A 14,383-nucleotide genomic window follows, 5' to 3' on the forward strand; every position below is an offset into this window, starting at 1 on the left:
ACCGCCGCGGCCACCACCACCAGGCCCAGAAGCAATTCACTGTCCCATCTGGTGTGGCATGTGGACCACCCAGAAATCACAGAGCATCATTATCTGCTGTTCACAGAGATATGTAGTTTAACACCCTCTCTGAACAGATGAGAAACTGAAACTCAGAGGAGGTGAACGGACACCCTCAAGGCCTCACACAGGACACAGCAGAGCCTAGCCTCAGGTCTCCTGACCACTGGAGTCAGACAGTGTGACTTCCAACCTCACTTAACTGCATGGCTGCAGGACCTGGGGCAAGATGCTTTACTCCTTCAGGCCTGGTGTTCCAGCTATAAAATGATCCAGCTGTACCTGCTTCACAGGGTTGGTAGAATTAAATGATCCATGGTAAGTGTTCAATAAATGTTAGCTGTTATTATTTTTTTATAGCTGAAAATAAATGGCTCCATTTGTGCTTCTCACAGTGCGTCTCTCATTTGTTGCTATAAACAACAAAAATACCAGGTATTATGTGCTGCCTGAATTCTCAAAAGTTTGCAAATAGATGCTGTCCCCATTTTACCAATGAGGAAACTAAGACTCAGAAAGGTGATGAGACTTTGCCTGAGGTCACCAGTAAGGATGTTTGACTCCATAGTACATTAAATTTGCCAGTGCAAAAGGATGGATGAAGAGACTTCACTAAGTCCTTTCTTCCTTCCTTCACCCACCCAATATTGAGAATCTGCTACTCCTAGGCCCTGGAAGTCAGAGATGACTTTGAAGACAGGGAAGTGGTATGCCCCCTGGGTTTCCTGGGTACCTCAAGGGGTGGGAAAGGGAAAGATGTGCTGATGATGCTCTGTGATTATCTTCCTCTCCCCTAGCCCCACGCTGCAAGGCCAGTACTTGCAAAGAATTTGCCCCTCTATCTGGGCATTATCTGGGAAAAAAAGTGATGCCAAGTAGCTTGGATGGAGCTGTTAGTTGAGTTTTCTAAGACAGAACATGACCTATTTGTGAGATAGACTGACCTAAGGAGTTGCAGGAAGGCCCAGACCAGCTGCCCTGTTCATTCAACAAATCTGTATTAAGTGCCCACTAAGTGTCAGGCACTGTGCTAAGTGCTGAGGATAAAGAAGTGACTAAATCAGATGAAAATTCCTACCTCTATGAATTTATAATCTAATGGGAAGCAACAAGCAATAAACAAATATGTCAGATGATGATAAATGTTAAAAAGAATAAGTATGAGAAAGAGAGTAGAGAAACATGGAACAAGGCAGGATTAGAATCCGTGGTCAGGGAAAACTTCTTGAAGAGGTGACATTTGATCAGAGACCTGAATGAAGTGAGGGAATAGGCATTGTAAGGATCAGAGAAAAGGCAGTGGGAACAAGTGCTAAGGCCTTGAGGCAGGAGAATGCTTGAGGTCCTCCAGGAACAGGAAAGATGCCAGTGTGGCTGAGGCCCAGTGAATGAAAGGAAATTGGTAGTGATTAGATCTGGAGGTAGCCAAGGGCCAGATTGTGCAGGGCCTTATAGGTTATTTAAAGACTTGGGCTTGCCCTGTAGAAGTATTGCAGGGTTCTGAGCAGGGGAAGCATGACCCGACTTTAGTTTTAACAGAGTCCCTCTAGGCTGCTGGGTAGAGACCTCCAGGGGCAAGAGTGGAGGCAAAGAGCTCTGGTGAGAAGTTGATGTGGCCATTTAGGAAAGTATGATGGTGGCTTAGCCACAACGGGGGTAGCTGGTGAGCAGCAGTCAGATTCGGAATTTATTTTTGAAAAGTAGAGCTGAAAGGATTTGCTGATGGATTGCATGTGGACTGTAGGAGCTGCTTGCCTCTCTGGGCCTCTATTCCCCATCTACAAAAGCCAGGGGAAGCGGTCCTTGAAGATTTTTTTCCAGTTTGATAACTATGGGGACCCAGATGAAGAAAGAGACAAAATGATTTCTGCTGCTTTCATAGAGCAAGTGTTGGTGGCAGTAAGAGGAGGAAGGCAGGGACTGGAGAGAGACAGTGGGGCAAGGAAGTCTTCCCAGGCAGGGAAGTCTTCCCAGGCTGTGGCTGTCCCCCTTTCAGCATACATATCACCCAACCACCAGGCATGTGAGGGGCCATGGAGCAGACAGGCTCAGGTGGACTAGGACTAGCTTATTTTCTATTAGGAGAGACTAGGCAGAAGTTACTCAGAGACTGACTGACTGACTGACTGAAAAAGGCAATGCCCGGAGGCCAGATGTGTGCAAGAACTTCCTAGTCCTTCCAAATGAACAGGAGGTACGCCTGGTCCAAGGGATTCCTCTCCTGTCATTCCTTCTACATCCATTACATCCTAGGCTGAGCCTTAAGTTCCCATTCTCCACAAACAGGAGACCATGTGGTCTGAAATCACTAAAGCAGAATTTTAGAGCTGGAAGGAAGTGCAAGCACATCTGTTCCACTCTATCTACAATTTCAGCCATCACTGTTTTGGATGAAATATGTATTACTTCTTATTATTTACTTAACATTTTTATATTAACCAAGTCACTTTTTAAAAATTTAAATGTACTGAAATTCTTAATTTCCCAAACATTTCTTTCTGCATCTCTCTTCCTCTTTTTTTTTTTTTTTTTTTAAAGAGATAGGGTCTCACTACGTTGCCCAGGCTGGTCTTGAACTCCTGTGCTTAAGCAATCCTCCTGCCTCAATCTCCCAAGTAGATTATTTTTTGTAGAGATGGTATCTCACTATGCTGCCTAGGCTAGTCTTGACCACCTGACTTCAAGAGATCTTCCTGCCTTGGTTTCCCAAAGTACTGGGATTACAGGAGTGAGCCACCATGGCTGTCCCTTCTTATGCTCCTATGCCCTTCTCCTCAAACATGCCAAGCATACTCTTCTCACCTTGAAGACTCTGCACTTGTTCCCTCTGTCTGGAATGTTTCTTTCACAGGCTGTTACATGGTTTAGTACCACAGATCACGCGGGTCTCTGCTTACATGCCTCATCCTCAGAGGCCTTTCCTAATCACCCGTTATTAAAAAGACAAAAACACACCAAAAGCTTCTTAGCTGACCCCTCCACCCCCACTGTCCAATCACTCTCTGTCCTCTTAGAATGTAAACTTCACAAAGGCAGGTATTCTCAGTAGTTAGAATGGTGGCCAGCATATAGTAGATACTCAGTAAGTATCTGCTAAATGAATAAATGAAATGAAAAGCAACTTATTATTACTACTATAAACAGAAAACTAGTATCATGTGCCACAGATGGAAATCAACATAAAATACATTGATTATTAAAATTAAAAATGTCCATTTGCATATCACCTATAAGTTATCTTGAAGATCAACAGTACATGTACTGATTTTGGCCCGACACTTTCACAGAGGACATATGTGAGGCCCAGGGCAGGAGAAAGCGCAGGCCAGAGTCAGCTAGCCAACTGTGCGGTCCAGAGCAGCCCCACAGCCACGCCCCCTAGGATGAGGACAAAGAAACTGAATCTCAGGGAAGATGTAGCTAGGCTGGACGAACAGAACCTGTCTGATGGGCCAGGAAAGCCCTCCCCTGGGTCAGGCACAGAGCGGGTAGTTCTGCTGAAGAGAACAAAGGCCAAAGAGGAGTGTGCCAGGCTGGAGGATCCTCATGGGGCTGCACCGTGGGGGACGGGCATGTACAAACCTGTAGGTGAGGTCCACGGAGACCAGACAGCTGAGAGCAGAAATGAAAACAGGCTAGGTCCCAAAGGGTGGCAGCTTTAATCCCGTAAACACTAGACAGGCATGAGGGTTCAAGTATAGGTCTGGGGACCCAGCTGAGCCCAGGTGGAGGATAGGACTTCCCCAGACTCCTCTGTCAGTGATGACTTTAAGCCAAGTACCACCAATCCAGCCAGATATCAGGCATTCGGAGGGAACAGACAGAGCCACCCTCTCAGAACTCACATTCCAGATGGTCTCCTCCAAAACCCTCTCCAGTCCCAGCCAGCTCTGCTCATATGGGTCCTTGGAGATTCAATCCCTGCTTAGAAGGGACCATCCTTTTCCCATCCCTGTGGGGTTTAGTGAACTCAGCTGCAGGTGCAGGGGGAGAAGATAGAGCTGTTATAACTGCCAGGCCAGCAATGCCTGACCTACATCTCCATGGTTGGTTGCATGCAAAGAAAAATACCAGGGATTTCCGTTGGTGTTCACCAGATGCAGCTGCCAAGGGAAGGCTGGGTCTTCTGAAGGCTTGTTGTGAGCAGGGCAGGATGGGGGATGAGACTGGTTAGGACAGGCGAGAGGGCTGGGTTCCAAATTATTTCCTGGTTCTGGGGATCTCCCTAGGTTTCAAAGATTCTATACAATGTTTATCTGCTTTCTACCAACGCCCTCCACTAAAGCCTTGTTTTTCTTCTTCTAGTATATTATCCTTATTAAGAATTCAGAGAGAGAACTGGGCAGGGTGGCTCATATCTGTAATCCTAGTACTTTGGGAGACTGAGACAGGAGGATTGCTTCAGCTTAGGAGTTTGAGACCAGCCTGAGTAAGAGCGAGACTCCGTCTCCATGAAAACTAGAAAAAATAGCTGGGCACAGTGGTGCATGCCTGTAGTCCCAGCTACCCAGGAGGCTGAGGCAGGAGGATAACTTGAGCCCAGAAATTTGAGGTTGTACTGAGCTATGATGATGCCACTGAACTCTAGCTGGGGTGACAGAAAGAGATAATCTCAAAAATAAATAAATAAATAAAAGAATTTAGAGAGAAAGAAGAGATGAGACACAAGATTCTAATTGATAAAAGCTCCCCAAAATAAAGTTGTTCTTATAGTAAACCGTTGGCATTTGCAGTGAGGCTTTAGTTTTCCATAGAAAAAAGGCAATTTGAAAGTTCTGCATGGTACTGTAAGAAGGACTTGGACTTTGGAGTCAAGAAATGTGCTCCTGCTCTATGGTGGCTCTATCTGGCTATGGCCCTGCCAATTAAGCACTGTGGCTTCACTTTTCTCATCTGACAATGGTTGAAGATGGACCAAATGATCTCTGAGGCCCTCTTTCCAGCTCCAAAGCACTATGATCCTGACCTTGGGCAAGTCACTTCACCTTTGGAGGGAGGGAATCTCATTTTCTTCATATATAAACCAAAGACCCAAAAATGCACTAATAAAAAGCACTAAAGGAAAGCCTTTGGCATTATTATGCTCCCTTATGTTCTTCACCCATTAGCATATCCCTGGCCTCCCAAAGGGCCTCTTCTTTACTTGGCATTACCCCAACTTGCAAACCCCTGTCCTTGAGAATTAATAGGCTCCAAGAGCTATGCCATAGGAACCAGAACAGCCTCTGGGTCCCCAGTGCCCTTCTGATGTCAATAAAAAGATCACTGCTCTTTACCACATGTCCTGTATGTGCCAGGCACTTATGTGATGTGTGTTTAAATTTCATATTTTATGAATGAAGAAATGGAAGCTTACAAAGGTGATTCACTTGCTCAAGATCCTACAGACACAAAACCCAGGTGTGTCTAATTGCAGAGCCTGTGTTCTTCCCACTAGAGAAATGAGGATGCAGCACAGATGATGGAAAGGACTTGGAATTTAAAGTCAGAAGACCTCAGTTTCCTCCAAGGTAAAAGGAAGATCCCATTTACTTCCTAGCATGGTCAGAGGCTCAGGGCGATAATGTGTGGACACAAGGAAGCACTAGACAAACTTGTTAACGATTCTGAGCTATGACTTTGTGACTCAAGTCTGGGTTTCTCCACATTTGAAAAGAGAGTGGAAGGCATATTGTAATATCTTAGAGATATCACAGCCCCACTTCTCTGCCTTTTGTCTTACAACAACTCTGCTTCTCTTATTCATGTCTGGTCCATCCTCCAGACTCACTTTACCTAGAGCCTCCAAGCCCCCCTAGTATAGCACCCACCGTGCTCTCCCTGAGATGCCATGGAATGGAGGGGTTCAGAGTCCCAATTCTATCACTTATTTGCCGTGCAACCCTGGGCTGATCACTTAAACTCTGTGTCTCAGCATTATGTTTATAAAATGGGTATAAGACCTACCTTACAATGCTTAATAAATGTTTGCTAGCAAATATAATTATGCATCATTTCTCCTCTGAATTTCTCTAACCTCTTAGTCTTTTCCATTTACTAAGATACTTTCAGTTTCACGAACTAAGCTATTGAGAAGTAGGCTTGTACTTTTTATACTTCTCTCCTATTGGAGCAGTGAGCACATAACAGGTGTTCAAAGACCAACTGTTATATGATTGGGAAGTGGGTCTTTTTTTTTTGAGACAGAGTCTCGCTTTGTTGCCCAAGCTAGAGTGAGTGCCGTGACTTCAGCCTAGCTCACAGCAACCTCAAACTCCTGGGCTCAAGCAATCCTTCTGCCTCAGCCTCCCAAGTAGCTGGGACTACAGGCATGTGCCACCATGTCTGGCTATTTTTTTCTATATATATTAGTTGGCCAATTAATTTATTTCTATTTATAGTAGAGACAGGGTCTCGCTCTTGCTCAGGCTGGTTTCGAACTCCTGACCTTGAGCAATCTGCCCGCCTCAGCCTCCCAGAGAGCTAGGATTACAGGCGTGAGCCAATGCGCCCTGCCTTTTTCTATATATTTTTTGAGACAGAGTCTCACTTTGTTGCCATGGCTAGAGTGCCGTGGCGTCAGCCTAGCTCACAGCAACCCTCCTGCCTCCGCCTCCCGAGTAGCTGAGACTACAGGCATGTACCACCATGCCTGGCTAATTTTTTCTATGTATTTTTGGTTGGCCAATTAATTTCTTTCTGTTTTTAGTAGAGACGGGATCTTACTCTTGCTCAGGCTGGTCTTGAACTCCTGACCCTGAGCAATCCTCCCGCCTCAGCCTCCCAGAGTGGTAGGATTACAGGCGTGAGTCACCACGCCTAGCCTGGACTTCTGAGTCTAACACATTGGACTTAGATCTGTCTTTATTAGTATTTGACCTTAGGACTATTATTTAACTTGTCTTATTCTCAGTTTTCTAATATGGACAACAAGGACAATAAATGATGTTTCCCAAGCAGGATTATTTTGCGGATTAAAAATACTACACAGTGTACCTTACAGGATCTTGCACATGGTAAATGTGTAATAAATGGCAGCAACTATATTGTCATTAGTATATTAAGCACAGATGGGCCATCCCTAAAGGCCCTCTGATGGTCAGTAGACACACACCAAGAACAAGTGACTTGAGGCTCTCTACAGTAACTGAAGCGATAAATGAAGAAAATTCTCTTGATGGACCCCAAATTAGATTTGGAAACTAGGAGGGAAGCAGGCAGCTCAGTACAGATCACAGGCCTCAGATCAGAAATATATGGGTTCCTCCTCGGGACTCCACAGTTTCCTGGCTACATGTTCTTATGGCCAGTTACCCTCTCTGAGCCTGATTCCTAATCTGTATAAGACTCTAGGACCATACATTATTCCTCTTGAGAGGTAGGCAAGGATGTTCTTTAAGAGCACAGGTGTTGGACGCTTCAAACCTGGGATTAATCCTAGCTCTGCCACTTAAGAGCTGGGCCAGTGACCATGGCACACTATATAACCCTTCAGAGCTTTAGTTTTCTCATCTAAAGATCTTTGTTGGGTGGTTGTGAGGATTACCAGATAACTTATTTGTGCTTGGCACATAGTAACAATTTCACTTGATACATGAAAGTGGTATTTTTTTGTTTGTTTTTCTTTTAAAGAGATGGGGATCTTGCTCTGTCATCTAGGCAGCAGTATAGTTGCATCATCATAGCTTACTGCAGCCTTGAACTCCTGGGCTCCAGCCATCCTCTTGCCTCAGCTACCTAAGTAGATTGAGACTACAGGCACACACCACCATGCCCAGCTAATTTTTTTTTTGATAGAGATGAACTCTTGCTTTGTTGCCCAGACTGGTCTCAAACTCCTGGTCTCAAGTGATCCTCCCACCTCAGCCTCCCAAGTAGGGATTACAGCCCCTGCACCCATCTGAAAGTGTCTGTCTTACATCCAGGGCCTGGCACTAGAAGGCACTCAATAAATGTGTTGAACCAACCTCCACCTGGATGGAAGGGTGTTCAGAGAAAAAGATGCTCCTGTAAACTGGCAGGTACCCCTGCTACAGGCCCAGGCTGCAAATAACTATTAAAATCACAAGTGCATATATCCTTTCACACAGCAATTCCAGTTCTAGAGATTTATCCCCCACAGATGAACTGTATTTGCACATGGGCCAAATACAAATATACAGGGCGTTCATTGACTATCACTATTATAATTGCAAAAGACTAAAAACAAAACAAGCATCTACCAATGGGAACTGGTTAAGTAAAGAATAGTATCCAGTGTAGAATGCTGTGCAGCTAATAAAAATGAGAAAGCTCATTATACACTGATATGAAATGAACTCAAGAGATTCCGTTAAGTGAGAAAGGAGGGTACCAAACAGCATATACAGCACACAACCATTTATGTAAAAAGAGTGAGAAACATATATGTGTTTGCTTGTATCTACAGAATCTATTCTCCAGGAATGGAACTGGGTGTCTGGAAGACAGAGATGAGAGGGAGACATTTGTTCCTTTTGAATTTTGAACCACATGAATATATTACCTATTCCAAGAAAATAAGTAAAAAAATTAAAAGGGGGGATATGTGTGCAAGAAAAGAAAGAGAGAGAAAAAGAGACAGACAGACATATACCCACAAGAAGTTGGGACTCCCGGACTCCCTAGAAACAGACTTTTTTTTTTGAGACAGAGTCACGCTTTGTTGCCCAGGCTAGAGTGAGTGCTGTGGCATCAGCCTAGCTCACAGCAACCTCAAACTCCTGGGCTCAAGCAATCCTGCTGCTTCAGCTTCCCGAGTAGCTGGGACTACAGGCATGCGCCACCATACCCGGCTAATTTTTTCTATATATATTAGTTGGCCGATTAATTTATTTCTATTGATAGTAGAGACAGGGTTTCCCTCTTGCTCAGGCTGGTTTCGAACTCCTGACCTCAAGCAATCTGCCCGCCTCGGCCTCCCAGAGTGCTAGGATTACAGGCATGAGCCACTGTGCCTGGCCTAAAAACAGACTCTTTGGCTAGTTATTACACTATCAGAGGAAAATGACAACTCTGGTATTTGCATCTGATGACAACAAAATAACACCATTACTGTGTAACCAGCTGCACTAGAGTTGCTACCATCTCTGACCCTTTGTCCTTGGATGCTGGAAGACTGGAGAGGACCAGGATCCAATGATGAGGTTCCTCTATCCTCTGAGCTAAGTCTCTCCAGGTAGAATAACAGGGAAAGAAAGTTCTGGTTAAAATAAAAATTATCCCATGGTGGCCCTGGAAGAAAAAAGGGAAGAAAGGGAACCTAATCCTGGAGGAAGCAAGGGTAGTCAGTCTCTGGGGGAAGGGCTGGAAACTAGGTCTGAAAACCCCTTCCTCCACTGTTCTTCCTTCAAGTCCTCTACCATTCACTCTCCTGTTTTCCTTATGATTTATCTCCTTCCTGTGTGCTAAGACCACTCTATTGGGGACTCCTAAAAGTAGATAGACTAAACTGGCTCGGAAGAAATATAAATAGGGCGCCTGTAATCTGGGAGGCCAGGGCAGGAGGATCGCTCAAGGTCAGGAGTTTGAAACCAGCCTGAGCAAGAGCGAGACCCTGTGTCTACTAAATATAGAAAGAAATTAATTGGCCAACTAATATATATAGAGAAAAAAATCAGCCGGGCATGGTGGCGCATACCTGTAGTCCCAGCTACTCGGGAGGCTGAAGCAGCAGGATTGCTTGAGCCCAGGAGTTTGAGGTTGCTGTGAGCTAGGCTGATGCCACAGCACTCACTCTAGCCTGGGCAACAAAGCGAGACTCTATCTCAAAAAAAAAAAAAAAAAAAAAGGTCAGGAGTTCAAAACCAGCCTAAGCAAAACCAGCCTGAGCAACCCCGTCTCTACTAAAAATAGAAAGAAATTAATTGGCCAATTAAAAATATACATAGAAAAAATTAGCCGGGCATGGTGGCACATGCCTATAGTCCCAGCTATTCAGAAGGCTAAGGCAGAAGGATTGCTTGAGCCTAGGAGTTTGAGGTTGCTGTGAGCTAGGCTGACACCACGGCACTCTAGCCTGGGCAACACAGTGAGACTCTGTCTCAAAAAAAAAGAAAGAAAGAAAAAAAAGGAAACATAAATGGCTAATAAAATTAAGAAAAGAGGCTCTACCTCACAAGTAACCCTGTAAATAATCCTTGGATATTTTAAACTTTTTATATGAGAATATTTAAACATTACAAAAGTAGATAGAATGAGACTCACCCAGCAACCATCCTTTTCTTGGGGTAGTGCAACTATCCAATTAATGAGTAGTGAGGGCAGTACTGCTAATGCCTACACAACACATCTGCATCAACTAGAGCTTTGCTTTACTTTGGTGCAATTTTTGGGAAAAAAAAAAGATACTCACTCAGCTCCAACAATTTTCAACTTGGTGCCAATCTGATCTCATCTGTTCCGCAACCACTCTCTCTTAACCCTACGTTATTTTGAAGCAAATCACACAATTTAGTATGTACTTCTAAAAAATAAGGAATCTTAAAGGAAAAAAAAAACCATATAACTATACCATTATCACACCTAAATCCCACCTAAAATTTAAAAACTCCCTCATAAATTTATATTTATATTTTAAAAAATCTGAAAAGTCCAACAAAAATCTTGGAAAGGTTTAAAATGTGATCAAAACTGTTGCCCAAAGAGAACATCTTTGTTCAATATGAAATATTAATGCAGCATATATAATAAGCTCTAAGTACAACTTAAGTCATAAATAATTCAGATGTATAGTCTTTTAAAACCTACTGAAATAAAAGTATTCCACCAACAAAAACATACTAAGGTGACATAAGAGGCAATTCCAGATCTATTAAGGACTTAAATATGAAAGGAAAAACTTTAAAACTTTTAGAAGAAAATAATATAGACAAATGTCTTTAGGACCACAAGTTAAGGAAAGAAGGATTTATTCAACACCTTTATGAAAGGTATAAATCATAGAAGAAAAGATTCAACTACATTAAAGTTAAGACATTCTAGTCATCAAAAGATATAATATAAAGAAAGTGAAAAGAAAAACCACAAACTGAAAGACTGTATTTGTAACATGTGCAGATAAAATATTAGTATTCAGAATATATAAGAATTCCTACAAATCCATTTAAAAAACCAAATCAAAAGAAAATGGAGCAAAGACTTGAACATTTTACAAAGAGGAAACATGAATGGCCAACAAATGTAAGAAAAGATTTGCAGCCCCACTTGTAATCTGAGAAATGCAAATTAAAACCACAAAATACCATCTCACACCCACTAGCTCCATAAAAATTTAAAAGTCTGACCATATCAAGTATTAACAAAGATGTAAAGCAATGGAAACTCACATGCTGCTGGTGACAGTGAAAATTCATACAAACACAAGAAAACAATCTGGCATTACCTTCTGATCAAGCAGTTCCACTCCTATGTATAACCTTCAGCAATGATTCTCAAAGTGAGGTCCCAGGACCTATAGAAGCAGCATCACCTAAGAGCTTGTTAGAAATGCAAATTCTCAGGGCCCCAAATCTGACATATACAACCAACCACTCTAGGGGTGGAGCCTTTCAGGTGATTCTGATGGGCAGCTAAAGTTTGGGAACTCTTGCCAAACTCTCAACTCTTTGAATGGTGTGGTGTGCATGTGCAGGAGGAACACACAGAGTATTTACAACAGCATTATTTGAAATAGCAAAAACAAGGGAAGAACTCAAATAACCACTGACAGTAGAATGGATACATAACTTGAGATACACTCATACCAAAGGGTATGAAAAGGAATGAACTATAGCTATACATGTAACAAGAATGGATCTTACATATATCTTCTGATGAATGAAAAAAGCAAACTGCAGATGAAAATGTACAATATGATGACTAAATGAAGTTTAAAAACATGCAGAAGAATATTCTATATTGTTTATAAATATGTACCTACACAGTAAAACTTTTCAAAAAAAAAAAAGACAAGGGAATGATACACAAAAACTCAGGAATATGGGTAGGGGAGTGGCATAACTGGAGAGGGGCACAAAAGGGGCTCTAAAGTACTCAAATATGTTTGATTTTCAAACTGGGTGATTAGTTTACAGGTGATCATTTTCCTGTTCTTGAAACTGTACATAGGCATTAGATATTCTCTGTTGTATTTATGATAAATTTCTTAAAAAAAAAAAAAAAGTGTACTGAAACAGTGCAATACTTCAAGCCAGAACTGCAACCACTAACTCTAACTACATACACAGTGTCCAAAGGGTTAAGCCTGTTTCTCGCCTGTGGGTGGAAGGGCAGGCAGCAGCTGGGGCACAGTGGGAGTTCCTGGCTCCAGCTGGCTCCAGCCTGGATCAAGCACCACGCCCAGGAACTGGCACCTGGAGGGGGGGCGGCTTTTGGACAGGTGGTACCTGTAGCCCTTGGTGACCTGATACATGTGAGGGGCTGGGCCTAGTCAGATGGATGGTGGGCCCCTGTCAGAGCCCCTCCATTTGATAAGGAAGTTTGCTGGTAGCAGCCTGGAGCTGGTGAGAAGAAGAGGGTCTAGGATGCAGGATGGGGGTGGGGAAGGAAGTGGGTGGGCTGGGCTCAGATACCAAGGGAGGGTGGTGGGATTAGCACCTGCTGAGAATGAGATTAGGTTTCTTGGGAAGGGCTCATCTATCTAATGCTCCCCAAAGCTGTCTCCCTGTGGCTTTTCTCTGCTGGACAGATGGTGTCTGAGCTGCCTCTTGGAGGGTGGGCTCCGTGAGGGAGTGGTGGAGGTGGGCTGGGACCTATTGCCTGCTTTCCAGGCGCCTGTTAAGCCACAGGACTTCCTTGCCTTCCAACACTAATAATAATGATCAGAGCTAACAACTCTTACTGAGGGCTTACTATATTCCAGGCACGTCCTAAGCCCTTCACACAACTTAGCCCCATGTAGTTTTCACAACACTTAACTGCCTATTGCCTAGACAGCAGTTTGCATGTAAGGAAACTCACACTTGCCCAAGGTCAAACAGCAGGAAAACAAGGACTTGAATGCTGGCAATCCAACTCCACAGCCCCAGCAGGAAACCACTATTGGCCATGGTGTCTTCCCCTTCTCATTAAATGGCAGCAAGCTTCTTCTACTTGCTCAGGCCAACAAACTGGACTTCATTCTCTCTCACTCCTTATCCAATTATCAGCAAATCCAGTTGGCCCAATAATCAAATTATATTGAAGCTCTGGCCTGCTCACAACTTCCACCACCGATCTGCCCTGGTACTGTCTCTGCCCTGGTACTGTCGTCATCCACCCCACCTGGCTTCTCACTGACTGGTTTCTTGCTCCCACCCTTGCCCATATATTTGTTCTCCACGCAGCAACCAGAGAGATCCTTCTAATACCTCAGTCAGATCCCATCACTTCTTGGCTCAAAAATCCTGCCTTTCCACTGCTCTCAGAATAAAAGCTCCTACGCAGCCTTTACAGGACCTGGCCCTGGCTACCTCTCAGACATAATTCCCTCACACTCTCCCCTGGCTTACCATGCTGCCGCTACACTGGCCTTCCTGGTGTACCTTAAATATGTTGGGGAGTGTTTTTTGTACTTGCTTTAGTACTTGCTATTCCCTCTGCCTACAATACCCTACCCCCAAATATCTGCATGGATCATGCCCTCACTGCAATCAGATCCAATGTCACCTTATCGGACAGGCCCTCCTGACTACCCTACCCTTCCTTTTCCCATCCCTAATCCCTTTACCCTGCTTTATTATTTCCTATAGCACTAAATACTATCTGACATGTTAATTTACTTAGAATCTGTCATCCCCACTGGAATGTCACTTGGTGAGAACAGGGACATTGGTTTGTTCAGACTGTATGCCCAACCTCTAGCTCAGTGGCTGACATATGGCAGGAACTCAAATAAATATTTGTTAATGAACAAATGAATGAATGACCAACATCCCCCAGGAAATGACTCAGCCTCAGAGGGAAGGACGGCTGCCTGAGTGCCTTTGGCTTTCTCAGCTCTGATGACCTTTAGTAGCTCCAAGGCAGTGGTCAATGTCCTTTCCTATTATGAAATGTCCTGGATGCACAGCATCACTACTGTGTCATCCACTGGTGCCGGCATACGTGCACACACACAAGGACATGGAGCTGGAACAACGCTAGCTTTGAGAAGGAATGAGCCTGGGCAGTTGGAGCCGAAGTTCAGTGGACTCTAGGGCACTTGTTTTTAGGTGATTATCTTTGTCACTGCTGGCCCACGAAGGTCTCCCAGTCATCTGTCTCTGCACTGTATACATTTTGGCTTTTAATCTCATGAAAAAAGAGTCACTGGAGAGTTCTGAACCAAGGAATGACAGGACCTGAT

The 14,383-nt window shown here is 43.8% G+C and overlaps 1 protein-coding gene and 1 non-coding gene across 4 annotated transcripts in view; one reads left to right on the forward strand and one right to left on the reverse strand.

The window, feature by feature from the left end:
* Positions 1-14,383, reverse strand: part of BCL2L1 (BCL2 like 1) — a 50,517-nt gene that overhangs the window by 12,044 nt on the left and 24,090 nt on the right. The window lies entirely within an intron of this gene.
* Positions 10,270-10,395, forward strand: LOC142861531 (U4atac minor spliceosomal RNA). The gene has a single exon (XR_012912757.1). It is a non-coding gene; the product is annotated as a U4atac minor spliceosomal RNA (small nuclear RNA).

Source organism: Microcebus murinus, chromosome 16, assembly GCF_040939455.1.
Source record: "Microcebus murinus isolate Inina chromosome 16, M.murinus_Inina_mat1.0, whole genome shotgun sequence".
NCBI classification, from domain to species: domain Eukaryota; kingdom Metazoa; phylum Chordata; class Mammalia; order Primates; family Cheirogaleidae; genus Microcebus; species Microcebus murinus.